This window comes from Fistularia commersonii, chromosome 4 (assembly GCF_037954325.1).
Source record: "Fistularia commersonii isolate RoL2024-O1a breed Wild chromosome 4, RoL_Fcom_v1.0, whole genome shotgun sequence".
Lineage (NCBI taxonomy): Eukaryota > Metazoa > Chordata > Actinopteri > Syngnathiformes > Fistulariidae > Fistularia > Fistularia commersonii.
The window spans coordinates 5,316,664-5,343,531 of record NC_141287.1 but is presented as its reverse complement, the minus strand read 5'-3'; the positions used below and the strand labels follow the sequence as shown (position 1 = coordinate 5,343,531).

General features: G+C 39.7%; 1 protein-coding gene and 1 long non-coding RNA gene across 2 annotated transcripts in view; one reads left to right on the top strand and one right to left on the bottom strand.

Annotated features, from left to right (window-relative positions):
* kcnh3 (potassium voltage-gated channel, subfamily H (eag-related), member 3) overlaps nucleotides 1-26,868 on the top strand; it is a 130,269-nt gene that overhangs the window by 50,804 nt on the left and 52,597 nt on the right. The gene's annotated exons all lie outside the window — the stretch shown is intronic.
* On the bottom strand, nucleotides 764-25,266 carry LOC147234469 (uncharacterized). The gene is made up of 4 exons (XR_015106012.1): nucleotides 23,796-25,266; nucleotides 16,330-16,381; nucleotides 11,884-11,948; nucleotides 764-1,926 (listed from the first exon to the last, which is right to left on the bottom strand). It is a non-coding gene; the product is annotated as an uncharacterized LOC147234469 (long non-coding RNA).

Below are 26,868 nucleotides of genomic sequence, written 5' to 3'. Positions count from 1 at the left end.
CAATACCTCTTTTATACAGGCCACAGGAGACAGTCACACACACACGTGTACAAACACACACAATAAGGTGTTTGAATTTTGTATATAAACACATTTTATGTCTGTACCAATCCATGGTACAAACATATAATGTGTAGGTAGAATAATTTTGGATTATGGTTTAAGCGTGAAAAGCAACTTTATCACAAGAATTCCTTACATGGACAGGACACTATTTATTCCCCATTTATTCCTCTCTGCTTTAAGTTTAAAGTGAAGTACTTGTGCCTGACACAAATCGGACTGGCAGAGTGGACTACCTAATGGCAAAGCAAGGCTAAAAAACAACTTTCCAATGCACAGTTTAAAGCATTTCTCATAATGCCTGCCTATATTTGCCTGCCGGGTTTGAATATTCGTGGGCGGTCAGTGGGTAGGTTGTACACCCGTAGGTAATTCCAAAACGTGATGACTCAGAGGAGGCAACAAACCAAAATCCACAAGTACAAATAGATGAAAAGTGTCTAGACGGGTAGGTGACGGTGCAGGCTGAGCTGTGATAGTGTGTCCGTGAGACTCGGCTCCCTCTATGATGACCTCAATCATCCGCAGAAACTGATGCAAAAGGTCAGAGTTTTTGTTTTTTTTTTGCTTTTTATATTCCTGCTCCGCTATAACGTGACCTTTCTTTGAACATCCACCACTAAAAGCTGAAGGTCCTCCATCTTAACTCTCCTCGTTTCATTTTACGATACCGCATGAAAAATTCACGCCAGCTAGAGACCTTCCAAATGTATTGTGCAACTTGAAACCGGCCTCTGGATGTTGGGATTTTAAGAACGTAGGAAATAGGTAGGTTTTAGTTTTAGACCAAACACAATGAATCTATGATCATCTGGTATTTTACCTTGCCTCAAAAGACTTAATCTCAATTTTCATTTGACATAGATAGAAAAATTACATTAAATTCGTCAGTGATTCATTAGGATCTTTGAACGAGAGATAAGTTGGATACCTTCATGTGATCCTGTGAATCGCTATTCTCGTAAGACTGGAAGGAGAGCCATCAAATTCACACCAGCCATAAGAGCTGGTGTTTATGAAAAAAAAAAAAGGCAGTAAAAAAAATAAGTGACTCACTGGCTAATAAACTTTTGTGAATTTGTCTTGCTGTGTGACACCAGATTTTGTTGCTCTTGGATACCAGGCACCAGGACAGTTCTGTGCAGATGGTGGCTTGGGTCTGACGCGAATAGGCACTTTTAACCACTCTGATTTAAAACAGTAATTCACTGACAGACCTGTCAGAGTCAGCTAATTAGGCGCGACTGCGGTTTGCAGAACAAGCGTCATCGTTTGAGAGGGGTGGTCGGTCGACAACGACACACTGAGCGACCTTTAGCGTGCTTCTGCACTGATAACATTCAGAACCATCACCTAAAAGGACTCATGTGAAAAGGAGAGGTGGAGCAGAGGGACAGAGAGTAGGCGGAAAAATCTTTGTAAATTATAGCCGAGAAAATATATGTTTTCTCAGTGATTAATTCTTAACCATGACCTGCATTGTTCTTGTTATCCACTCATTCCATTCATTTGACCTCCATGATTGAAGAGCCACCCAACTGATCAATATCACCAGAACAATACCAAAAACCGACAATATAGGCAATTTTTCAATTTCGTCTTGTTTGCAGTCAGAAATAAATAAAATAAAAAATTCACTGCTGCTAGAATTAGGTTAGACAGGCTCGAGGCAGTTCATCTCATTGCTGAGATATTTGTGTAATTGGGTGTGTAGGTTGCAGGAGGTGTATTTAAACATTCTCTGAATCTCCCGCAGGAAGGTCTGCCAATGAAAGATTTTCAATCCTCGCTGTCTCCCCCTCTTCTCTTGGCTGGCTCTCCGTCTCTCTGTGAATGCTTCTCTTTCAGCTCGTCGCCAGCTTCCTCCAGGTCATTTATGGAAACACAAAGAGAGATTTTGATCGTTACTGCGGAGGTTCATGACAAAGTAGAAATGAATAAGGTCGCGATTATGTGTTTGAATTCATGAAATGTCTCAATATTGGCAACCATCAATTGATAGTTTTCAAGGCAATAAAAGAACAAATAACTGAAGAAAAGCTCAAGTAGATGATTTCTAGTTATCAGGTGAGGTCGCACTTAGTTCACATGGGATTTCTAGTTCACATAACGGCCAGTAACATGGCAAAATCTGTCTGAGGCTGTTTTCTGCTGCTGATAGAGGCTTATAATGTTATTATCGATGTCCGACAAGCTCACGGAAGGGATCGGGTGTCTGTGTAAATTCATTTGATGAAGCATTTAAGAGCTGATAAAACCTTGACTTTGACAGCTGCAGTTGCTGCTGTGCAACCCGTGTCATTTTCAAGCATTAGTAATGTTGGGCACTGATCCTATGCAAAAGCTCTTCAGTAACAAATAAAATAAAGCTTTTCCTGTTGCACAGCGGAGTCACGGGGAAATCCTTTTTGAAAACTGTTAGTTCAAAGCATAATGTGGTGTGTAGTTTGTTATAACAGAGGGCGGGTCCATGATGGAAAAGCAAAAGAAGCCTCCATGTTTGTGTGTAATGAAACTGCTGATTTAAAATAGTTTTGTTCTAGAACACTGTGCTCAGTATTCTGTTTATTGTGTATTTAAAGTCATGCCTTGAGAAATTGGCTATAGTTTTGGAGTCAGTAGTGGTCCTGCAGGTACAATTCAGTGTTTAGAGTCAGCTGTGATTTATTTTTTTGATATAGGACAGATGTGTCAACAGCCTGACAAAATGTGAACGTTCCCTTAATCGACATCCCTTTTCGTCATTTTGCGAAAAACCTGGAGCGTCATGTCTACATCAACATCAGTGTCTTTTTTAAAAATTACCTAAATAAAAACAGCATTTGTATTTTCCACATATTTCTGCTGTAAATGAGAAATCACAGATTTTCTCACGGCTTCTCCAAAAATGAAGCTCCAGGTTTGTCGCAAAATGATCTCCCATATTTATCTTTATTGCTTTCTGGATGGCTCTCCCCACTCCCCATCCCGCATCCTGTGAATCTGCACACACCAGGCAGAAGTTATTTGAAAGGCCTACCGATGATCATCTAGTCAGCCAGCATTATTAATATTTCAGTGGAGATGAATCTTGGGGGGGAATTTCAAAATAACTTTGATGTGTTTTATTGATTTTCTCTCTATTGCTTTTAAAATGTGGGCAGTGTAGTGGTTAGCGCTTCACGGCACAAAGGAACCTGGTTCGATTCCGATAAGGGGACCTTTCTGTGTGAGGTTTGCATGTCCTCGGCTGTGTCTGGGTGGGTTTGGGAAAAATTGCTCAGAATGAGTGAGTGAATGGTTATCTGTCCATATACGTTGCACTGTGATTGACTGGTGACCAGTCCAGGGTGTACCCTGCCTCTCGCTATATGACAGCTGGGATAGGCTCCAGCATCCCCCCCACGACCCTGAGTGCAGGATAAACAGCAGCAGATGGATGGCTGGATGCTTTTAAAGTAAAGAATAATCATTTTTTATACAGAAAAAAATAAAAAGATACCTGTCTGGGCACATTTAGTTTTCTCTTTATTCTGAATGTCCTTTGATGCAGGTTGTAAGCTTCCTTAACTTTTTAATTTCACAATTTAAACACTCTTCGTACAGAGAATGAGTCTCTGCAAGTCTCTGCAAAGGTAATGGCATGAAATGGCATGAAACAGCAAACCATTAAGTTGAATGACTGGTAAAAGCTATACCTACCACCCAGCCAGCATTAGCAATAGCTTTTAGCAACTGGTGTGTAAAGTTTGACAGCGGGTATATATATTTGATAGCTGGCGCTTATGTTTTCTCTTTTTTCCCTCTTTTGTTTTAATTCTTCCATAAAATGGTATATAAATCTAGTATATTTACTTTACATCTGCATTCTACATTGATATGTTTTTTGTTTTTTTTCACTCACTTTGCAGCTCAGTAACTAATTGGTATTTTTCTGTATATTTTGTGTCCGCTTTGCCTGTTTTATAAACAGAGTTTGATCGCTTGCCGGAAATTTAGATTTGCTTTGTGAGGATGAAACAGATTTTACAATGGTTTCATGAAATTACATGTAATGGATTGTACTGTATGAAAAGTGTGGGATTGATTACACACACACAGACACCTGCATACTCTGCATAGTTATCTGCTGTAAAAATGGATATATGTTTCTTTCTTGACGTTGTGGTCAGGATTAAGGTGCATGTGTAGCGCCGCCTCACGTGTTTCACTCCTTGATCAGATTATGGTAAAAAAAAAAAATGCAATCAATGTTATAAATGGTATCCTCAACCAAATATTAATCTAAACACATCCAACCTGAGCCAATTTGTCAGTTATTATAAACACCATGTTCTGTTCTTTGGCCAGATGGGACTTAGACCTTTGCCATCACTCAGCTTACAAAGCTAACAGGTTACTATGGTGACAGCAGAATATCGCACTGAGGGGGGGGTGGGTTAATAATCTACTTCCTTTTACAGCTTGACTACTTCCTAATGAGCCATTGATGCTGTGATATGGTCATGGCTAAGGTATGCAAAGAACATACTGGATATGAGAGGTGAAGTGTTTGTTGTGCCAATGACTCGAGCTCTTATTTATTCTGTGGAAGCACATTGTGGTCATAATTCAAATTAAAATGCATTAGCAGAACAGTTTATCATTGTATTATTCCATTTTATCCTACACATATTCCAGCGAATATGATCAAGCACTGTTACACACACATACACAATTACCATAACCTTACTACTTCATCATAACTTGTTGACTGTGATATAATTTCTCGTACTATTGTGTACAATTGCACCACGGGTCTTAGAGGAACGGTATTTCAACAGTATTTCAACACAGTTGACTTTGATTTCAACTCTGATCTAACATGTGACCACCAGAATAGGAATTTTGATCATCGTCTTACATAAGTAATATCACTTGCAGACTTCAGGCTTGATGTTTTATAAAAAATGGGTCGGCACGCGACCGAAACATATGTGTTTCCATGTTGCATCTGTTGAGTTCAGGCATGGGCAAACTACGGCCCGCGGGCCATAAACAGGCTATATGTAGGATTAATCCATCCGGCCGAACTTGGAATTTTATTAGAATTAAACTTCATTTATTTTACCTTTTCTCTGAATTACCCACCTGCCCCCAATAGATGGCGCTTTCCTCATACACAGACCTTCGTTGGAGTGTGGTATATTACCCTCTACGACACTTTTTTCGCTTTGCCCTCTCGAGCCTTTGGTTAAAGAGCAGATCACAGAAAGCAAAGTGGACAATAAGTGCCTGCTGTTTTACAAAATATTTTTTCTGAAGTCGAATCAATGGTTGTATCCCTGATATACCAAGAAACTGTTCCGTTTTTTTTTTTTGAGGAATACAGTATAAGCCACTACTTTGCCGTGAAGCATGCTACCTATGCTTGTGAGCAGTCACAGTAAGAACAGGCCGATGCAGAGGTTGACAGCTAATTTACAGACTCAGCAAATTTTTTTTACTGACAAACTGCAATTCAAGATTCAAGTACTAATGTAACAGGTGGGATATGGACCCAGTTGCAACATTACGACACCAACAGAGAAAGAATTCAAAGACTTTACTGAACGGTACGTAGTAGCAAAACGCATATGAAGCAGGGGAGTCTGAGACAGGCAACAATGGTATTGAGAAGATGGGCAAGGGATTGCAGGGTCTCCCGAAACCCAGTGAGGCGGTGGGGAGACAGACAGATTCAGTTCCAGGAGGTCCCCCACTTCAAACAAGGCAACCTTTCCTTTGGGGAGGTAAAGAAGACAACCTGGCAAATGAAGCTCTTAAGTCACCACCGATTGCCTACCATGGGCAGAGCCTGTGTGTCCACGTTGACCGAATCAGCTGATAAGGTGGAACCTCTGGAAAAAGCCCTAAGAACCATGAACCAAGGGAAGTTTGAAACTGGCAATCAAATAAGCGATTAGCCAGACAAGATGCTGACATTGCTGGGCTCGACGTAGATGTGGTTAGCAGACATTCAGCATCATGAACACCAGCAAAGCTGGTCACAGATCCAAGTTAAATGACCAACATCCCGGATCAATCCTAAAAATTGCCATGACAAATCTAACTCCAGATTTTGATGCACTGTCAAAAAAGGGAGATGAGTTCCCAATGAAACTGAATATGAGTTCCTCTAGTATGAGTTTCTCTACTGTGTTTTCAAATCAATGCAATCGGAAAACAATTTCTATGGCATTTATATTAGTTCACACCAACACTCCATCCACCTGTTCCCGTACTGGCCCTTCTGTCAAATTTCAGAACCCATTGTTGCCTGCAAGACAGAAAGAAAAGGTTGCCCACCCCTGGTTTAGATAGAGACCTCGAGTTGTATCTGTAGGATCTGGATTCAAAAAACTTCTCAAGACTGTGTGAGTGTGTGTGCGCTTGTGGGTGTGGGTAGGTGTATGTGTCTGTATCCTTCGTAACCATCAATAATTAGATTTTCTTTATGTCTTTGTGCTGTGTTGGATCTTTTAAGTGACTTTTCACAACTGCTGTCTATTTTCAGCGAGTGCCAGACTGCTGATTAACACCATTTGGAAATGTAGCTACAGTAATACATTTGTCCTTGACAAAGATAGAAACAAATATACATTTACACTTGTCAACTGCATACCCATGAGGATTTTAATGTATATTCATTTATAACATGTATTTTTGCTTAAAAATCTTATTTTGTGCCATTCACATATTTTTTTATATCATTATATCAAGTAAAACTCAAGCTGTGTTTTGACATAGAATGTTTTTTGGGAATCTATAAAGTGATTGAAAATGCTGAAATCAAAGCAGCATCAATGTAACAATGGGGCTGGCTTGTCCTTTCAGGGTGTATTTAGACAGTACGATTTTTACACAACCGGTTTATTTTTAGGTGTCACCTGGTCCCCTTAAATGAAGAAGTGTCATTTTGACAGGGGCTGAATATGGTTTTTCTCTTGTTATGCAAAGTATTGATACAACCTATGTTTCATATCGTACCCCAGGTATCATGCTATGAAGGCACTTCTAATGTTAATGTCACTTTAAACACTGGGCAGGAAATGCAAAATGAACCAATATGGTTAGTTTTCTTTTTTCAATATCCTGTCAATTTTTGATGGTTGAAAAAGATTTTAAAAAATCAAGTTACAGTTATTCACCGTCATGATGGTGACAGAATACAGCTCTGAGGGGAAGGAGGTCTGTGGAAACTGACCGATTTCCTTCTTCCTGGCAAGCACAGATGTTGAGATGCGTTGGATGTTTCAAAACCTATCGACTTTCGCTGCAGCCAGAGCTGCAGATGGAACAGAGTTGAGTTTAAAAAACTGTGACTCTTTGAAATGGTTTGTTCTTGTCACAGCTTCAGCTTATTTATTTAATTTTGAGATATGAATCTTATTGATGTTTAATTGATGATTCCTTCAGCTGGGTGTTTTGGTGTCAATCCTCTGAGTCTTTTTTTTTTTTTTTTTTTTTTTTTACAATTTAAAACCAAAGATGTGCTTTTTCAGTGCATTTCTACCAGCCTTACTGAGTTCATACTCAGTTACTTATTGTTTTACTCTAAAACAATACAGGCAAGGCCTATTCCAGCCTGGCAAGTACCATGAAATATCTGGTACTCACTATCTTATACAGAAAAGAGAGAAGAACTGTCAAGTGTTAAAATGTTCTGCCCCTTTGAAAAACAAACTCGCACAATTAATATTTACTGCTCTCTTATTTACCATTAAAATTGCAGCTCCCAAAAGATGGTGAGTTAAGCCATACAATCACTGAGCCACTTGGATATGCAAGGACTGGGAAGGGAGGCATTACTGGCAGCACAATTGCTGTAGGCTAAATCTGACAAAAACTGAAACTAAAGACAGAAGAGGCTATTTTGATTTAAAAGAAAAAAGTAGCATCAAAATACATTTTGATGCATTATTATTGTTATTGTTTTCATTTTTGTTGCTGTTATTATTATTATCATATTATTCTTCTTCTTCTTATTATTATTATTATTATTATTATTATTATTATTATTTAAAAAAGGAGTGTTGCACAGCCATACATATCCATTAACAGGGAGAGTTAAATTTTATCTTTAAGTTGGCTAATACATATACACATTTGGCCAAGGTGCTCAAAATACAGCACCATATCATGTGTGAGATTTAGTTCAATTTATTTAAATTACTGATTGAGTAAAAACTGAGTAGCTCTTGGGTCAAAGGAAAGACAAAACCCAATGCGTCTGAAACGAAATCTACCAAACAATATAGGCTGATATTCCTTTCTGCAGAATTAAACTTTTGCTTTAACTGTAAACCCCCTTCAGCACATGATCATTAAAGTCAGAATCAAATCACAGCTGGAACAATAAGGAAATTATTTGAATGATTTGTTTGCGTCCATATGCAACGGTAAAAGGTGGCAATTAAAATCCAGTGTCAGCCTGCATTAATCCTCTGCTGCTAATTGCTCTGAGAAAAAAACCTCTGCTGCAGAAAAAGATGTTTCAAGTGTAAATCAGAGGTACTGTTTGTTAAGACTTGATTCTGTATCAATGGTGGTAAACTTTGTTCAAATCTGGTATGTTTTCCATTGCCCATTAATTTAATTAATTCATTATCTATACCGCTTATCCTGTAATAAGGGTCACTGGATGCTGTACTGTAATCTGTCCCAGCTGTCATTGGGCGAAAAGCAAGGTTCACCTTGGACCAGTCGCTAGTCAATCACAGGGCAACATATAGACCCATGCAACTATTCATATTCTCATTCACACATCTGGGCACATTTAGGGTCTCCAATGAATCTTCTTCATGTTTTTTGGCCTGTAGGAGGAAATTGCGGAACCCTGAGAAATGCCACACAAATTTCGAGGAAAACATGCAAACCCCACACAGAAAGGTCTCCCGTTAAAATCAAACCAGGAACCTTTTTTCGGAGACATTTGACGTTAGCATTTTTGATGCTCATTGTGGGGTCGATGATTTGTAAAACTCAATTTAATCCCAAAGTCCTAACATAAGCTCTTCCCAGATAGTGATGTCATCATTTTTTGCTTTTATTAAATCTGTAAATGAGTTTAAACCACTAAAGATGAAAAGCTTTTGTTTTTGTGTGACGGTCTCTGCAGTGGAATGATTCTGACGAATCAGCGATCAAATTGTTGCCTCTAGCGAAATACCTACACATGACAATGACTCATATTTGAATGAAAGTAAGAGAATATAACTTCCTCACGTCAGGACTAAACGTGTCAAGAAATAGTGTCAATTCACTGACAGTCACTTTGGTTTTCTTCTCCTACAATGACTCCTTTTGGATCCACGTCGACTATACAGCTTCCCCTCCAAAGGCCATTGATAGAAGTCCAGAAAGGCCAAAATAGTCTCTCCATTCCCTATTCAGTATTTTAAACATGTAACTCTTTATATGGGATCATATGTAACATAATATCTCCCATGGGAAAAGGTTTTTTTGAAGGAAAGGATGAGCACAGAGGTTATCTAAGAATCTAGTGATTGACTTGGTTGCAAGTCAACCTGTTTCAGATCTGCATGGTCTTCACGACAGGTCATGATCATTCATTTTGTGGCATTTCTGGCCATCTGGTGCATCTGTGTTCGCCAGATGAGCCAACCCCATATCAGATCTGTCAAATTACAAACCTTTTTCCTGCCACTGCCTCAGGTTATGAGTCTCTGTACATGTATCTGTGTGTGTGTGTGTGTGTGTGTGTGTGTGTGTGTGTGTATGCGCTCACACATATGCATATTTGTACATCAGTCTTATGTATAATCTGTCTTTGGTTTTGTGTCCAACCTGTAGATAACTAAGGAATGTTGCCCTAAACAATGCAATGTAATTTATTATCTAGCTATTTGTGTGTGCGTGTCTGTGTGTGAGTGCATAGCACAGATAGCTAAGTCTTCTTACTGTAAAGAGAAGACTTTGAATAATACAAGGTGTTCTGGCAATGATAGTTGGGATGACAGTGTATGTCTCTGTATATGCAAAAGAGGGGGTTAAAACCACTGTGTTCTTCTCATAGAAGCCCCATCCTCCCAATTGTCTCCAAGGAAACGCAATACAATTGATAAACCTGTCGCCTGGCAACATTGCCCAGTGTCTTTTGGATCCAAAGCTGCTGGTGACACTCAGAATCAAACACTCAGATGTTCCGACATGGCTGAGAGCAGAAACACACACACACACACGCAAACTAACACACACACACAGACACTCACACAGTTTCACACTTGTGGCAGCGGCGGCTTTTCCGCATTTCTTTTCACTGCCTTTTCAACTACAGCCTCCTGAAACGTTCACCCTCCTCCTGCGGAAACAGATGAAGTTTGGATGTGTGATTTCCAAACTGTGACTTTACTAATGGATTTCTAATCTTTGGTATCATCATTCATATTGTCATTTGCACAGGGAGACACTCTTCCAGACTGTAGATATGAGAATAAACTCTTTGAATCTTGAAATTCTACAAATTCAACAAATTCTATCTCAAAATCTTAAACCTTAAAAAAAAAATCTCACCCACTTACTGTGAATCGTAATAATTTATCTGTATATACATTCATAACTGTGCAATATTTCATTTCATAACAGCTGCATGTGCAATATTTTTTTTTCATTTTCATACTCTTCTGCACTCCTTATCTTTCACTTGGTTCTTAATACCTTAAAACATTTTATAGTGTTCACTTGTTACTTAAGACACTTTATAGTTTATTTGTATTTCTTATCCCCCCCTCCCCTTTTTTTTAACTGTTTATACAATTTTCTACTATTATTTATTATTGTTGTGTTTTTCTTGTAACTCTGGCACTACAATTTCCTTCAGGATAAATAAAGTTATTCTCATACTTTTTCTCATTCTTATTTATGGACTGAGAAATATAGTAAGATAGCAAAAACTTTAGTCATCCTTCATCCCTATGACACCTAGTCATCAAAAAAATCAGTCAGTCAATACATTGAGTGGGATTATCCCTTTAAAATAATAGTCTGATTATTAGTAGTCTGATTACTACTGATTAATCAGTAGTCTGACTAATCACACTACTGTTAATCAGTAGTCTGATTAACAAAAAAACTTGCATTTTCAATGCTTTTTAGGTGATTTCTTTAATTTCATTATTGTTTCTCACCATTTCCTTTTTGATTAAATAAACCTGTGGACAAACGGGGATCTGTCTTCGGAACAAGTTATTCATCTGATTGCTAAGACGTAGGCAGTCCATGTAACAAGCGCAATATAAAGCATTAAATTCAGTGGTATTTGGTTTCTAAGAAAATGCACTCTGATTTTACTTATTGTATCATCAGTTTGTCCGAAAAGTTGTCTGACAATGTGACGGACCTTCCAGCCTTGATGGCTACATGATGGGTTTTTGTAATATGCATTAAATATGACTCAACAATATAAAAACATATTTCACATGTTTCCATCCTTTCCAGTCCCTTCCTTTTGAATGAATCTGCAGCAAACGCTTCAACCATTAAACCCTAAAGGTTAGCTGACTCAGTAAATGAACAATTATTTTCAAAACTCTGAGAAAGCAAAATGTCACTGCTGAGACACTTTGAGTTTTTGGCAAGCGAAAATATTAGATTTGTGAAATTACACTATTTATCTTGATTTAAATTGGAGCAGCGGATTTTGAAGAACCCAATTAGCTGAGTGTTGACACACAGTCGTGATTCTGCCGTTCTGTCTTGCTGGGCGTCACATTAGAAGACCCCAGGGATAGAACACTTAACTCTAAATTCTCCCATTTATACCTGAGAGCACATGGGTCTTCACCACAGGCCTCCACTTACCTGCAGGGAAACAGGCCATGTGCTGATTTGATGTCGCTCATCCTTCACAACTGATCCTCTTGAATCTAAAAATGTACATAAAATAAAAAAATAAAAATCCAAACTGATTGTTTTTGAAAGTCAACACTTGCTCTTTACAGATGAAAAACAAACATGGAATAATTAATAGATTTCCCAGTAATGAACACACACACACACACACACACACACAAACTGAACCTTTGGCCCTCTTCTCTACCACAGCAGAGTTCCATGGTTGTCCAGTCCATCACAAATGAATTAGTTTACCTTCATGGACAGTTCCTCTACTTAGCCCCAACAATACCAGTGCAATAAATGTCAGCTCTCAACTTAACAACTGTGCTTCTGCAAATTACCCGCTGACCTAATCATTTTTTTGAAATCACTCAACCTTTTCAAAAAAACCTTAATGCATGGAGTCGCAGCTGGAGAGAAACAGTCAGGATGGAGAAGTGACCATCTATTAAATTTGCCTTTTTCCAATAGAAATTACTTTTCAAATAAGTATAATTCTGATTACATGCAAGGGCCTGGCTGAAGTGCATTTACACATTCTCGTAGCTCATGTGGCTTCGAATCTGCAAATAATCCTCTTGTCATTATCAATGTTCTTTTGAGAATCAATGAGCCAAGGAGCCAGAGCAGCTCGGGTGTTCTGACCCAAAATGAAACATTATCGAAAACAACAAAAGATCTGGCAGCCAAAAAAAAAATACAAGTGCTCCCAATCCCTCGAGCCGGCTGTTTCATTCAAACTTCTATGACCGTTTTAACCCCTATGAAATAAAACCCATTCAAACCACTGTAGAAATGGGATGGAGGCAAATTGTAATTGAACATTGAAACTAAGAAGCTCCCCAGCGCCACATCTTTGTGACACTCATTGTTATTCTACCAATGTGAACGCGGGTCACATGTCAGACGCTATCAAGGTAAAATGTTACGGATGGCGGCCTTTGTGTCCAATTTCTGTTTAGGTGTGAAATAAAAACTTTTTAGTACAATACATACATTTTACATTCAGCACGTTCAATACATACATTTAACAGAATCTGTGAAATAGAAATTACAGACAAAGTATCAACCCTGTCACAATCCTGAATGGGTTCATGATCTCTTTGACGGTGCCACTGAGTCAAATTTGGGCAAAAATATGAATACATATTTCACTTTCGTCACAATTTTCTGACACAAGCCGATGTCTTTGTGAGAATATGGATAAAAAAATCAAATAATTGCAGTCATATTCGTGGTTTTATATCCATTTGTCTGTTATCAGAGATCCCTCCCAAAGAATTACAGGGTCATTGTGGTACATACAACTGCGATACAGATAAAGAAAGATGCTGTTGCAAAGCAGGAGAGGTTTGAAAGTGGTCAGATGAGTCATTTGTAGGGAGAAGAAATCTGAAAAGGTTCAATAAAGTGATTTTATGACTCTTGGTGGAGCATGGTCTTCCAATGTTTTTTTTTCTGCTTTGATTTCTTCAATACACATATTTTTTCTGTATATTTAATTGTAGATCTGTTTTTTATCTTCCATCCCATTCCTAGTCTCCACACACTCCCAGCCTTGTGTTTGCTGCCTTTTTTCCTTGGTATCCCTCCCACTATCTTTCTTAAAAAAAAAAAAATCAATACCTATGTGTCTGCATGCATTGATCCCACATGAGAGCTGCTGTTCTCACACTGCCGCTCGTCCAATCTGTTGATTTAGGTAGGTTTTGATTCACAGCTTGCATGTTCACTACCTTAAGTGGCAACATCCTGCTATTAATCTCCCTCTGGCTCAATATGCAAATACAGGTAGCAGTGATGCTAATGATTATATCTCTTTAATCTCTAGCAGGGAATGGAGGAGCTTAGGTATTATACCAATCAATTATTTAAAGGGCATTTAGCTAACTTTAGCTGGTACACTCTCTGACTATCCAATCAAAGGTTGTGTGACACGCTGACATTCCTGCACCCTTCTAGAAGGCCTCTATGTCGCAACTCAAAATCTGATTGGTTGAAGCAACTGTTTCAATGACACTTATTTTTTGCTAGAGCACCTATGAATCTGATTCTGCAGGCCTCCAGACAGATTTGTTTGACCCTGCCTAGCAACAAATAATGGCTGAAATGTGATTAGTTAAATGCTTTAATTTAATTTAAGTATCTATTACTTGCCACATACAGTACTAAAAAAGTAAGAACAATTAAATCCATTTTCCTCCATATAAATTCATCTTAATTACAAAAAGTTCGTAACATGCCAAGATAATGATTACTTCTGGTTTTTAGGTCCTGCCGATCCTCGACAGCTTGGAGACACTAAAAAAAAAACAGGTCTTACGGGGTTAATGTTTGTGTTTTTGTTGTTTTTTTTTATGCTGCTCGGGTGATGAACAAACACAAACAACCACACATGTAAACACAGGCAAGCATACGCACTTGTATGTGCACACAGGCATGCATAGGCCACTGCCAAGGTTTCCAACTTACAAAGCTGCAACCAGAGGTTGCTTCAAGGGCATTTTGAAGGGTCCCTGATTACCAGATAGCTAGCAGTATCAAGCTTCAGTCCACCAAACACACATGCACACAAACACACACAACCACATATGGACACACACGCCTCACTGAACTCTGTTGAGAAAATCAAAACCCTCTTCTTTTTTTTTCTTCAGTATAGTCTGAATATCAATGTGTTTCTGCATACAGATGAATGTCTCTCTCACGTATTGCCATGTGTGAGGGAGCAGTTTTATGCAGGGGAGTTGCACCATAGCATGTGTTGAGCTGCTCGGTAACACAAGTCTTCACACCTTTCGTCTGGATAACATTCCACTCGGGCGCCATATTTCAAAATCTGAGTGAGCCAGATCCACTGCGCTGCACATTAATGGAAATAATGGAAATATGAGACATAACGAAAAAAGAGAATGTATTAGGTGCTTGAGCGGGCGGGAAGGATCAGAGTCTCGTCATGCTTGCAGAAATGCCTTGTTGTGATTCAAAACATTTAGTCGTATAATTGACAAAACATTTTTTTGTCAATTGTAGGACTGTCAGAAAATAAGAATATTTTGATCAAGTTCTTTATCTTCTGTAACGCAAATAAAAAAACAAACATGTCATACATTCTGGATTCATTATAAATCAAGTGAAATATTGCAAGCCTTTTGTCATTTTAATATTGCTTATTATGGCTTACATCTTAAGAAAACTCAAAAATCCTACCTCAAAATATTAGAATATCATGGAAAAAGTCATTTTTGTTTTTCAATTGCATTATAGAAGATAAAGAACTTTATCACGATATTCTAATTTTCTGAGACAGTCCTGTATATGGCACCGAATCACAAGAGTTGTTTCATGACCCTTTCCATGTAGATCAGGTCTGGACCGGCTCTCTTTAAAACGACCTACAGAACCCAAACAATCCCCCCATGAGCAAGGAACCTGGCAACAGCGGTGACGAAACACCGCCTTATAAAGACACTTTCAATGCTCTCAATGTGGGCGGCCTTCTGTCTTGACCGCTCAGTGATACAGATACAGAGAGTTAGTAAGCAAGAGTAGTGTGTCCCAATGCTCAATTTTAAAACAATTTAAATGAGGAACCTGCACATAAAAAATTATAAAAAATATTTTTTTTGGTGGAATTAGGGTTACTCGGTCAAACTGCATTCCCTTCTTGGCCTTATTAAAATTCCTCATCCCTATTTGTAAAGCTGTCTTTATTTGATGGTTTTATTTTTATTTCAAATACCTGCACTTTGAAGCTCTATTTTCAAAGCTTCTACATAGCTAATGATTTCGTCTTCTTGTGAACTGGGACATATAGATGCTAGGTGATTGGGTGATGTTTTATTTCAAATCTTTTCCAAGTTGCAAGGCTTGGTAATGAATGTTTTTGATAAAAACTGACAACGGATGAAACAGATTGGTTTAAACAAATGAAATTACTATACAGAACACGGCAAGGCAAACCTGGGTTGGTTTTGCTTTCTTTCACCAAAGAGTAAATGCAAATAAAATTCAAGCCAAATAAACATCCAGCTCTGTTTCAGATTTAACAAATTTGAATTGGTGAGAATAAGTTAATTTCACTCTGAAGATTGGTTGACTTCAGGATGGGATGTTTGAAATTGAGGGCGAAAACTGTCAACAACTTTTTACATAAGAGGTAAAAGAAGAAATGCTTGAGCAACAAAACTAATGTCCAATCGGGGTTCTGACTTCTGCTTATTGCTTTTTGTGCTTTCATCTGGGCTGAGCGAATGCCAAAATTAGGAAAATAGTTTTGTTCGATGAAGAGATGTACGACGGAGCCAAAGCTAAGTCTTGATAGGGATGTCAAATTTGCACGAGAGCAGTACATTCTGGCTTTCACGAAAACTGATTCAAGAATTGTGGTTCATTGAATTAGAGACTCACCTTTCAAAAGAGATTTCTTCCGCCGTTGGGGGGAGGCATCCTAGGTTCTATCCTGCACCAAGATAATGATATTTGCACAGTTAAAACATTAGAACTGCTGAAATTTAAATGAGAGAAGCTGAAATTGTAAATTAGAAGCAATTTGAAATGGATATGAATACGAATATGATTATTAGCTTTCATTGAGCAATAAAGCCAACCCCCGCTTTCTGTCATTATTCTTCTAATCCAGCATCAGTAAAAAAATCATTCCTTTAGCGCAGAGAGAAGCGATGCAAAGAGAGATCACCAAGCACTGAGCTTTTTACTAGTCAGCTGGTTGGATTTACATGATTGTGGCAGATCTCCTCTATGGTGAGTGTGAGCTGAGCAATTTTCGTGCTGATTACGCTCAAATTTGTCCCAATCTGGGCTGGATTGATGGGACTGTTGGGCCGCCCTCGAGTGACGTTACTTGGATTGTAGCTTAGATGTGCCATCATCCATTTGATGTAAGGTCTAAGTCACTTTCCTGTGCACTAGATATTCACGGTGTGGGTTTAACTACAGTCACAGAATAACGCTTCAAAATTGTCAAAAACAAAGATCTGTAGTCGGACCTGGCAATTGTGACCCTGATGCTCATTTGATCTGATATCATCCTAAATTATGCTTTGATTATATCAACAACTTGGATTCTGCCCTTCTTGAACTGGCCTATGGGATTGCTACTTCCCATAGAAAATTGATGACGCCAAAATCCAACATCAGAGGTCTTGTCGTCTCCATTGTTATTTCACTTTGTTTCAATATGTTAACTCCATCTTTCAGTCTTCCAATCTGTTTCTGTCAATGGCTGCATTCTTGCACAAAGAAAAGAAAGAAAAGAAAAGAAAGAAAAATAACGGTGTGTGATTTTTGCTGCTCCATGTGCACAAACACAGGAATTTACATTTCTATGAACAAGTAAAATGGTGTTTTCGCTCAAACTTTGACATGAATGACAAAAGAAACAACTGCATTGAATAATTCAGAACAACAATGGCCTCTTTGTTATCAGTATGAAGATTTTAAGCTGCATCTTTTATACGAATACTATCCCGGATTAAAATCTTCTTCTTGTGGTCACTGGACTTAATTGTCTTTCACCTCTGAAGAGGCCTCTCAGATGAAGCATCTTCAAACGAGGAAAATCATGACGATTTTAACAAGAATTAACCATGACCTGGATAACTGAGAACCTCCAGAGACAATACCATCCCTCCAAATTTTGAGGGTTTCTCAACGCCCCAGCTACGAGTCATTTTAAAATGCATGAAAAATTCTTGCAATTTTTTAACAAAAATTCAGTATCTTTAGTGACCGGAATGATTGATGTGTAGATATCAAGCCGTCAAACATCCTCCTTCATCCTTATTGACTAAAGGTCTCCCTCTGGGCATCACAGGCCTGAAAGGGTCTCTATAAGTTTAAAGTGTTTGTCTGTTTGTTTGTCAATACTTTCCTGATCAACCCTTCCGGTCTAATCCAATTATAGGGGACTGTTAATGTGAGGATGAAATCACAGCTTCCCTCGTAAAGCCGGGAGTGTAGCTTTCCTATTGATATAAGCAACGTCCCCTTCTTATTCGCATAAACAGACACAAACTCTGCTCCAGTCGACTCAAGTTGTTGTCAGCCCCGGCGTGTTAGATTATTCATCAAGGCTGGACAGCTGATGTGCCCTCAGGCGTTGTTGCAGGATAAATCCAGCAACCTTCTTTACTTCTTCTGAAGCCCAAGCAGATCCAGTCTATATCAGAATGAATACTGAAATTCAGTCAGGAAAATAAAATTATCTTTTGATTTTCTAACTGATCTGTGTATGCACATAGCAGGAATTTGGCAGCATCATCTGCAAATGCAAAATGCATTTTGAAATAATAAATAAACTGTAGAGTTGAATTTCATAAGCTACTTTGCATTATTTGGGAAATTTTCTCCATTCTATCAAGAATGCAGAAAGCAGACCTGTTTCACTCACACTGAAAACCAATTCAGAAAGTAGAAAATGAAATGGATAAGTTGCCATTAAGACGAATCGCCTGGTTCCTTAAAATGTAATCACTGATGTTACTGGGTTGAATCTGCAGCATAAAGACACACTAACTGAGTCATCTCTGTGGTCAATGATCGTGAGACTAATCCATTTGGAGAAGACGATGCTGCACGTTTACCAATGGATATTACAAAAACAGCTGAGTTGAATAGAAAAAAATGTGGCAGAGATTCAGAAAAAGTCTTTGAATTTGTCTGGACCAAATGTATGAACATGATATATTTAATGTGTATAAAATATTTAATGTGAAACATGAGGTGTGCACATTTGGTCAATGTTAGGCTAATGGGCAGCCCAATATTGAACTTAGTATGTTAAAGCTACATCTACAACAGTGTAGTACTAAACTTCTTTGCACAAGCAGTGTAAACAGTTTTTTTATGTGTTGTCATATTTACTTGGAGTCCCTCTGTTTTACATACGTGGGAAGGTTGTCAAGGCATCTATAGTCTTCTCATTTCTTGGTTTCTTGTGATTTTTAATTACCTAAACACCTGTCAACACAACCATCAATCCAGCTTCTGGCAAATGTACTTATGGTCCTCATTCATGGAATAAAATGAAGAACTAATAAGGAGAACGAGGAGTCAGAGTAAGATCTCCCCACTGTCAACAGGTGGGAATATCATTTACCCATAGATGATGAGGGCTTTGGACTCTGCAGCACCGCTGGTTGACCCACTTCCAGAGTGGGGAACACACTGCTCAGCCTCATGGGGAAAAACTGGGTCATTTTAAATGTTTTCCTCAATAGCACCAGTGCTGATTCCCCCAGGGTTTATAGTCATCCAGATATCCTGATTCGTGTAAGGTTGGGGCCCTAAGGTTGCTGCTGTGATCCACCTGGTCTCTGCATGAATGCTAAAAGGATCGTGTCTCCATTCTTGTATTATATATTTGCAATGGAACATTGCTCTATTTTATTTCTGTTTTCACCTACGAGAAGGTAGGTGAAAACCAAGCTTCAAGTGTGACATTCAGAACAACATTTGGTAGTGATAGTTGGCTGAACAGGTGGGACTGCGCAGACCCAGACTCACAAAGGATTTGAAACCTCTTTTTCCACATTCTCCATTGCCCTGGGCTGTTGACCCTTAGTACTTGAAATCCTCCAACTTCTTGATCTCCACTCCCTGTAGTCTCACTGTTCCACCCGGGTTCCTCTCATTCACACACATCTATTCTGTCTTGCTGCAACTAACCTTCATTCCCCTCCTTTCCAGAACATACCTTCACCTCTCAAGATTTTCCTCAACCTGTTCCTTGATCTCGTTACAGATCACAATGTTATCTGCAAATATCATGGTGGATGGAGATTCCTGTCGAACCTCATTTTTCAGCCTGTCCATCACTACTAGAAACAAGGATCTCAGAGCTGATCCCTGATGAAATCCCACCTCCACCTTGAACTTCTCTGTTACCCCTACAGCACATTATACCACTGTCTCACAGCTAGCATACATGTCCTGCACCAGTCCATCATACGTCTCTGCCACTCCAGACTTCCTCATTCAATACCAGAGCTCCTCTCATGGCACCCTGTCATATGCTTTTTCTAGGTCTACTAAAACAAAATGCAGCTCCCTCTGGCCTTCTCTTTACTTCTCTATAAGCATTCTCAAAGCAAATACTGCACTATAGTACTCTTTTTGGGCATGAAGCCATACTGCTGCTCACAAATTCTGCACATCCCCGTTATTCTTAAAAATGGGCACCATCACAGTTTGTCTTCGTCAGGCATCTTCTCCCTCTCTAAGATCGTGTGGAATAATCTAGCCGAAATTCTACTTCCATACCACCACAGGTGTATCATCAGAAGCAACAGCCTTTCCACTCTTCATCCTCTTCAATGCCTTTCTCACTTCACTTTTACTAACCTTTGCTACTTTATGGTCTACAATAGTCACCTTATCTACCCTTTCTTCTCTTTTATTTTCCTCATTCATCAGCTCTTCAAAATATTCTCTCCATCTTCCCAACACTCTTCGAGCATATCGAAAGACATTTCCCTCTCTAATCTTAATCTGCTGTGCATCCTTTCCATCTCATAAATCATTCTCTCCCTCCTTACTGTCCAAATGAGCATGCAAGTCATTGTACGCCCTTTGTTTTTCCTTTGCTACCTCTACCTTTACCTTACTCTGTATCTGCCTGTACTCCTGTCTGTTCTCTTCAGTTCCCTCAGTGTACCACTTCTTCTTTGCTAACCGCTTTCTCTGTATATCCTCCTGCACTTCCTCATTCCTCCACCGAGTCTGTGTATCTACTTTCCTTCCAGGTGACACACCAAGAACTTTCCCACCTGTCGCCCTGATCACATTTGCTGTAGTTATCCAGTCATCTGGAAGCTCTCACTGACCACCCAGAGTCTTTCTCAACTCCTCCCTGAAAACCATAGAACACGCTTTTCTGCTTCCAAGAGTTTGCCATCTACTCTGCCTTTGCCTTCTAATCTTCCTTGCCACCAGAGTCATCTTACAAACCAGCATAGGACCACCATCCTATGCTTTCTGGCTACACTCTCACCTACCTCTATTTTGCAATCACTGATCTCCTTCCGATAACCTTGTCTGATGTATATACAAGATGTAGTCTACCTGCGTGCTCCTACCTATGCTCTTACACAGTAAGTTACACTAACTAATTCCAAAACTTCTCCTCCTCCCCTAACTAATATTCCACCTGTGGGGCATAACCACTAGCAACATTGAGCATCACACCTTTAATTTCCAGTTTCAGCCTTATAAGTCTATCTGACATTCTTTTCACCTCCAGAACATTCCTAACAAACTCCTCCTTCAAGGTAACCCTACTCCGTTTCTCCTACTCATTTCTCTACCAGTCACTACTCTCATCCCAGACTCTTTCCTTTCCTCTTCTCTCTCTGCTTCCAAACACACCTTCCTCCTCTCCTTCCTAAACCCACATTCCAATTTCCAAAGGCAGTCGGTAATCCAGGCCTCGACCGATCCGGTGTTAGATTGTTTGGTTTGATTTGCGTGTTTGGTTTTGGCACAACTTTTACATCGGATACCCACTGGTTACCCCCCAAGGCTGGCTCAGGGAGACACCAGCCCATGCCCCCTGGAGGCTGCATTGCCTCACTAAGACAATATCTTGAACCTGCCACAAATGTACAGCGGATGTGTTCTATCTGCATCAGCCATGTGTCTGTTAACAAACAATATTAGAAGAGGCACAGCACTATTTACTGTGGAGGCCAATAGAAAATGAGCCTACAAGCATGCTGGTCACAGGCACATTCAAAGATTTCACGGTGAATGTAGATGGATGGCATCAGTGTCTCTGTGGAACAGCTTGTTTCAACCACCAACTCCTCTGAATGAGGATAGGTCATAATTCCAGGTTCCATCCACTGACTTCCGAGTCACATCATATGTTTCTGTCCACTGTGGTATTTGGTTTTGCTGGAATGCTGGGGGCAGGTTTCTGATGGGGACATTTCAAGACTGCAAAGTTTATGACTTTCCCCAGGTAGCCTGTTAGATGTTCCCTGGAGAAAAAATAGATCAATCTGTTGATGTGATGTGCTATGCGACTCAGTAGCACGATGTCCGGTAATGGCTGCGGTGGGTCCTTTTTCTAGTGCCCATTGCCACAGAACACTGAATGCATTCCTACAAGTAGCTGCTTCAAAGTAGTTGGAGACATATCAGGGGAAATCTCTGACAGACACCTACCCTCCATCTTGGAATTTTCAGCAGCAGAAAAATGATTAAACACATGAAGCTCCTGAGCAATAATCTGCTTTGTTGATACCTTTTCTTATTGAGCCTTTTGTCATCAGTAATAATATATCGGACTGTATTACATTTTCTGTGTCAGGGTTGGTTGCTCGTCAATATTTGTTTCATCATGATTTAATTTAGATGTTTTTTCATATATTTTATGTTGCTGCTATTTTACCTTCTTTCTTCACAATAATTATGTCGTTTTTTTCCCCAAAGAAACATTTTTTTCTGAAAATATCTTTTACATGTGAAACATTATTCTGCCCAAAGATGAATCCAGGATTAAGACAAGAGTATCATTTTGATCACACAGTGAGATTCAGCTCCTGATTGAGTTTTTCAAATTCAAGCAGAGCATCTCTTTATTACACATCTCTCACTTTCATGACTGGTTGATTTAAGACAAATTCCAACGAGTGTTTGTCCAGTTAGGTTTGCTGTGATGAAACCTGCATGACAGCCAATTATGTGTCACAAAGCTATTAAGTTAGTCAATTTCTAACATCACCGCTGTTCCTGCAGTAAAGTTAGAGAAGAAATGCATGGCACAGTAATAACCACCTTCCTCAGGTCCTGCTCCATTCAGTGATATTATGTTTACTTGTTTGTGATTCAAGTCACAGCCAGTCGTCTTTGACCTTCATTAAAACTAGCTGTGAGGTCAGAGCTGAAGTTTAGGGGACGAAGAAATACCAAGAAGTAAATGACTGACAGCAGCTGTTGCAACAGGATGAATTCCAACCTCAGTTCAGGTGACAGTTTTCTAAAGGAGTGTGATGGTCCAGATGTGGACGTGGATTGGGTGCAGTCAGAAGGGCAAGATAAGCATGAAAACTGTTTCCTGGCAACAGAGGCTCATACTGTGAAGCTAGAGTAGAGCGACCAACTACTGCTTGATTATTTAGATTTGAAAGAAAACATCAACCTATTAGATCCTGTTTGTCATGTGTACATCAGCATGAGAACACCATTTCAAGGATTTTGCCTCAATTTTTTTTTGACAATCCCTTATACTTTGTTAAATTTATTCATTTTATTTTATTTCTTGAACCAAAACCTGCAGTGAGAAATAATTCCCACACTTGAAAAGAACTAAAATTGAAAGCTGGATATTACTTTTTGTTTACCTATTGTTTTGTTATGTTTTGTTTAGTTTTTAATTGTGACCTATTCTTAATCGCAAATGGTTATTCATTGTAGCATTAGAAGTTGATCAAATAAACTCATTCCAGAAAAAAAATGAATTAATGCTTGTCTTCTTTTGCAGAGTTTAAAAATGTAACATTATTAATTTATCCAAGATATATGAGTCGGGATGTGTTTATGAGGTAATTTTGTATTCGCCAGACTGGCACCAATTTCATTAAATGCCACCCTTGTGCACAGCTAACTAGCTTTGTCATACAGCACAGATATTACCATATATCTCCTCTTCTTACTATGAAATTCTTTTGTGGGGGGCAGCAGATTAAGTGTCTCAGACAGAGCAGGGATAAGATAAGAGATAAGGTACAACTTTATTGATCCAACAGTGGGGAACTTCAAATGTTGCAGCAGCAAAAGGCCCAGTGCAGGAGACAGATAGGGCATGCAGTGCAATGGACAAACAAACAACAATATTTACAAAAGGGATTTACCTGTGTGAGATCCTCATCTCCTCCTTTCGGCTTTTCCCTTCAGGGGTCACCACAGCGAATCAACTTTCTCCATTCAACCCTTTTCTTTGTATCCTCCTCTCTCACACCAACTACCTTCATATCCCCTCTCACTACGTCCAGTAATCTTTGGTCTTCCTTGAGACCTCCTGCCTGGCAGCTCCAAGTCCAGCATCCATCTACTAACATATTCACTATCCCTCCTCTGTAGATGATCGAACCATCTCAGTCTGGCTTCTCTGACCTTCTCTTCAAAACATCTAACATGTGCTGTTCCTCTGATAGACTCAAATCCTGATCCTAATCATCCTGGTCACTCCCAAAGAGAACCTTAGCATCTTCATCTCTGCAACCTCTAGCTCTGCCTCCTGTCTTTTCGTCATTATAATTGTTTCTGGACCATACAGCATCGCTGGTCTCACCACTGTCTTGTACACCTTTCCTTTCATTTTGGCTGATATTCTTCTATCACATAGTATATAGACACTTTTCTCCACCCATCCCAACCTGGTGGGACCCGTCTCTTCATTGCTCTGTACTGTTGACCCAAAGTACCTGAAATCCTCCAATTTCTTAATCTCCACTCCCTGTAGCCTCAAGGTTTCACCCGAGTTCCTCTCATTCACACACATATACTCTGTTTTGCTGTGACTAACTTTCATTCCTCTCCATTCCAGCGCATACTTCCACCTCTCTAGATTTTCCTCGACTTGTTCTCTGCTCTCACTGAAGATCCTAATGTTATCTGCACACATCATGTTCCATTGAGATTCCTGTCTAACCTCATCCGTCAGCCTGTCCATCACCACTGCAAACCAGAAGGGCTCAGTGCTGATCCCTGATCCCTGAACTTCATTGTATGTCCAATCAACTTTATCCTGCTTTGGTCCTCTCAGTTTCCCACTTCTTTGTACTCCTGGACTTACTCATTCAACCACCAAGTCTCATTATCTACTTTCCTTCTAGATGACACACCGAGTACTCTCCTACCTCTCTCCCTGATAGCACTACTGTAGTTGCCCAATCATCTGGAAACTCTCCCTGACCACCCAGAGCTTTTCTCAACTCCTCCCTGAGAATCACACCGGACTCCTCCCTTTTCAGCTTCCACCACTTTGTCCTCTGCTCTGCCTTTGTCCTCTTGATCTTCCTTGTCACCAGAGTCATCCTACAAACCACCATCCTACGCTTTCTGACTACACTCTCACCTACAACTATTTTGCAATCACTGATCTCCTTCTCCTTCTGCTCCCTCCATCTGGCTCTGCGTTCCTATCATGTATTCCAAATCTGCCCATCACTTCCTCATCCCCTCTATTGCCTTCACCAACATGCCCATTGAAGTCTGCACTAATTACCACTTTCTCATCACTGTGTATATTCTGAATCACTCCATCAAGCTCATTCCAGAACTTCTCCATCTCCTCAAACTCCTATCCCACCTGTGGGGCATAGCCACTAACAACATTGAGCATCACACCTTCAATTTCCATTTTCAGACTCATAAGTCTATCTGACATCCTCTTCACCTCCAGAACATTCCTAACAAACTCCGCCTTCAAGATAACTCGTACTCCATTTCTCTTCTTGTCAGTACAACTTAAAGCATGCACCTAAGCTTCTCGCCTTACTACCTTTCCACCAGTCCTCCTTGGCACACAGTATATCCACCTTCTGTCTCTGCATCATGTTGACCAACTCTACCATTTCCTGTCACGGTCCCAATATTCAAAGTCCCTACTCTCAGTCCCAGACTCTTGCCTTTCCTCGTTTCTCTCTGCTTCCAAACACGCCTTCCTCCTCTCCTTCTTTGACCTTCAGTAGCCCACTTTCCATCGGTTCCCTGTAGGTCATCGGTACCAATGGCGGTCGTGGTTGACCCCGGGCCTGGACCAATCCGGTATGATCTGGTTATTATGTTTGATGGCCCTTTCTGACACAACCATCTGCATTTATCCAGGCTTGGGACCAGCTCAGGGAGACACCAGCCTGTGCCACCCTGGGGCCGCAGTTACCTGTATCAGATGATAAATGATAGTACAACAGTAACAATATTACACACATTACAGCATCTGAGGAGATAAGTGGGCAGTAATTAAGACTGATTTAGGCATTTACATAAGGTGTTTTTAAAATTCCCATTAGTTACATGATAATGACATTATTTGCCTTTTAAAAGAGTAAAAGTGATAATTTAAGCAAGCTTATTGGAATCATTGGGGATTCACATTAGAGAGTTTTATTTTCATATCAAACAGGAGTATATTACTGTTTGCGTGGTGCAATTATTGTTGTGTGTATCCCAAGGCCGCTGCGCCACATGTCTTATGCCCAGTAGCAGATCCAAGAACAGTGAACTCAATGACATCAGGGTTGATTTCTTCAGGACAAGCAGAGCAAGACATCGTGGCTGCAAGCTCTCTCAGGAAGTTGGGCTACAACTAGCTAATTTTGCGGTTTATTGACAACAAACGTCCACTGGTCCTTGAGAAGAGCGAGAAAAATTGTTATAACAGATTAATTAACTGATGGGACAGATCCCTCCCCTTCATATGAGGAGCGCCGAACTTGCGCAAAGTCACGCGTTTAAACACTGGCACAAGGGAGAAGTTTTTCCCAAGGGGTTTATGTCAGAAATTCTTACTCGTAGAGAGGCAGCCAAGAGAGCCTGTGTAATATGCGGCTGACATTGAGAAACACTCAACCGCAGACCATAATGTTTACTTTTCCCTAAACTTAACCAAGTATTTGTGTTGCCCAAAGCTAACCAAACAGTGTCAGAGAACCGAGTGAAAATTTAGAAACATCAGAAAGGGAAAAAGAGGAAAGCGATAGACAGACCATTCCCATCTGTGACAGACTTCATAAATATCCACCCCGTTTGGCGACACAAACTCATGCCGGAATCAAACGATGTTCATATGGTTGTCACACTCATTTTGTTAAGGTCGTCATCGCGACACTTAATTTAAGTTGCCAACTAAATGAGCTTGAGTTAAAGACCCACACACACACACACACACACACACACACACACACACAAACACTCTTATGA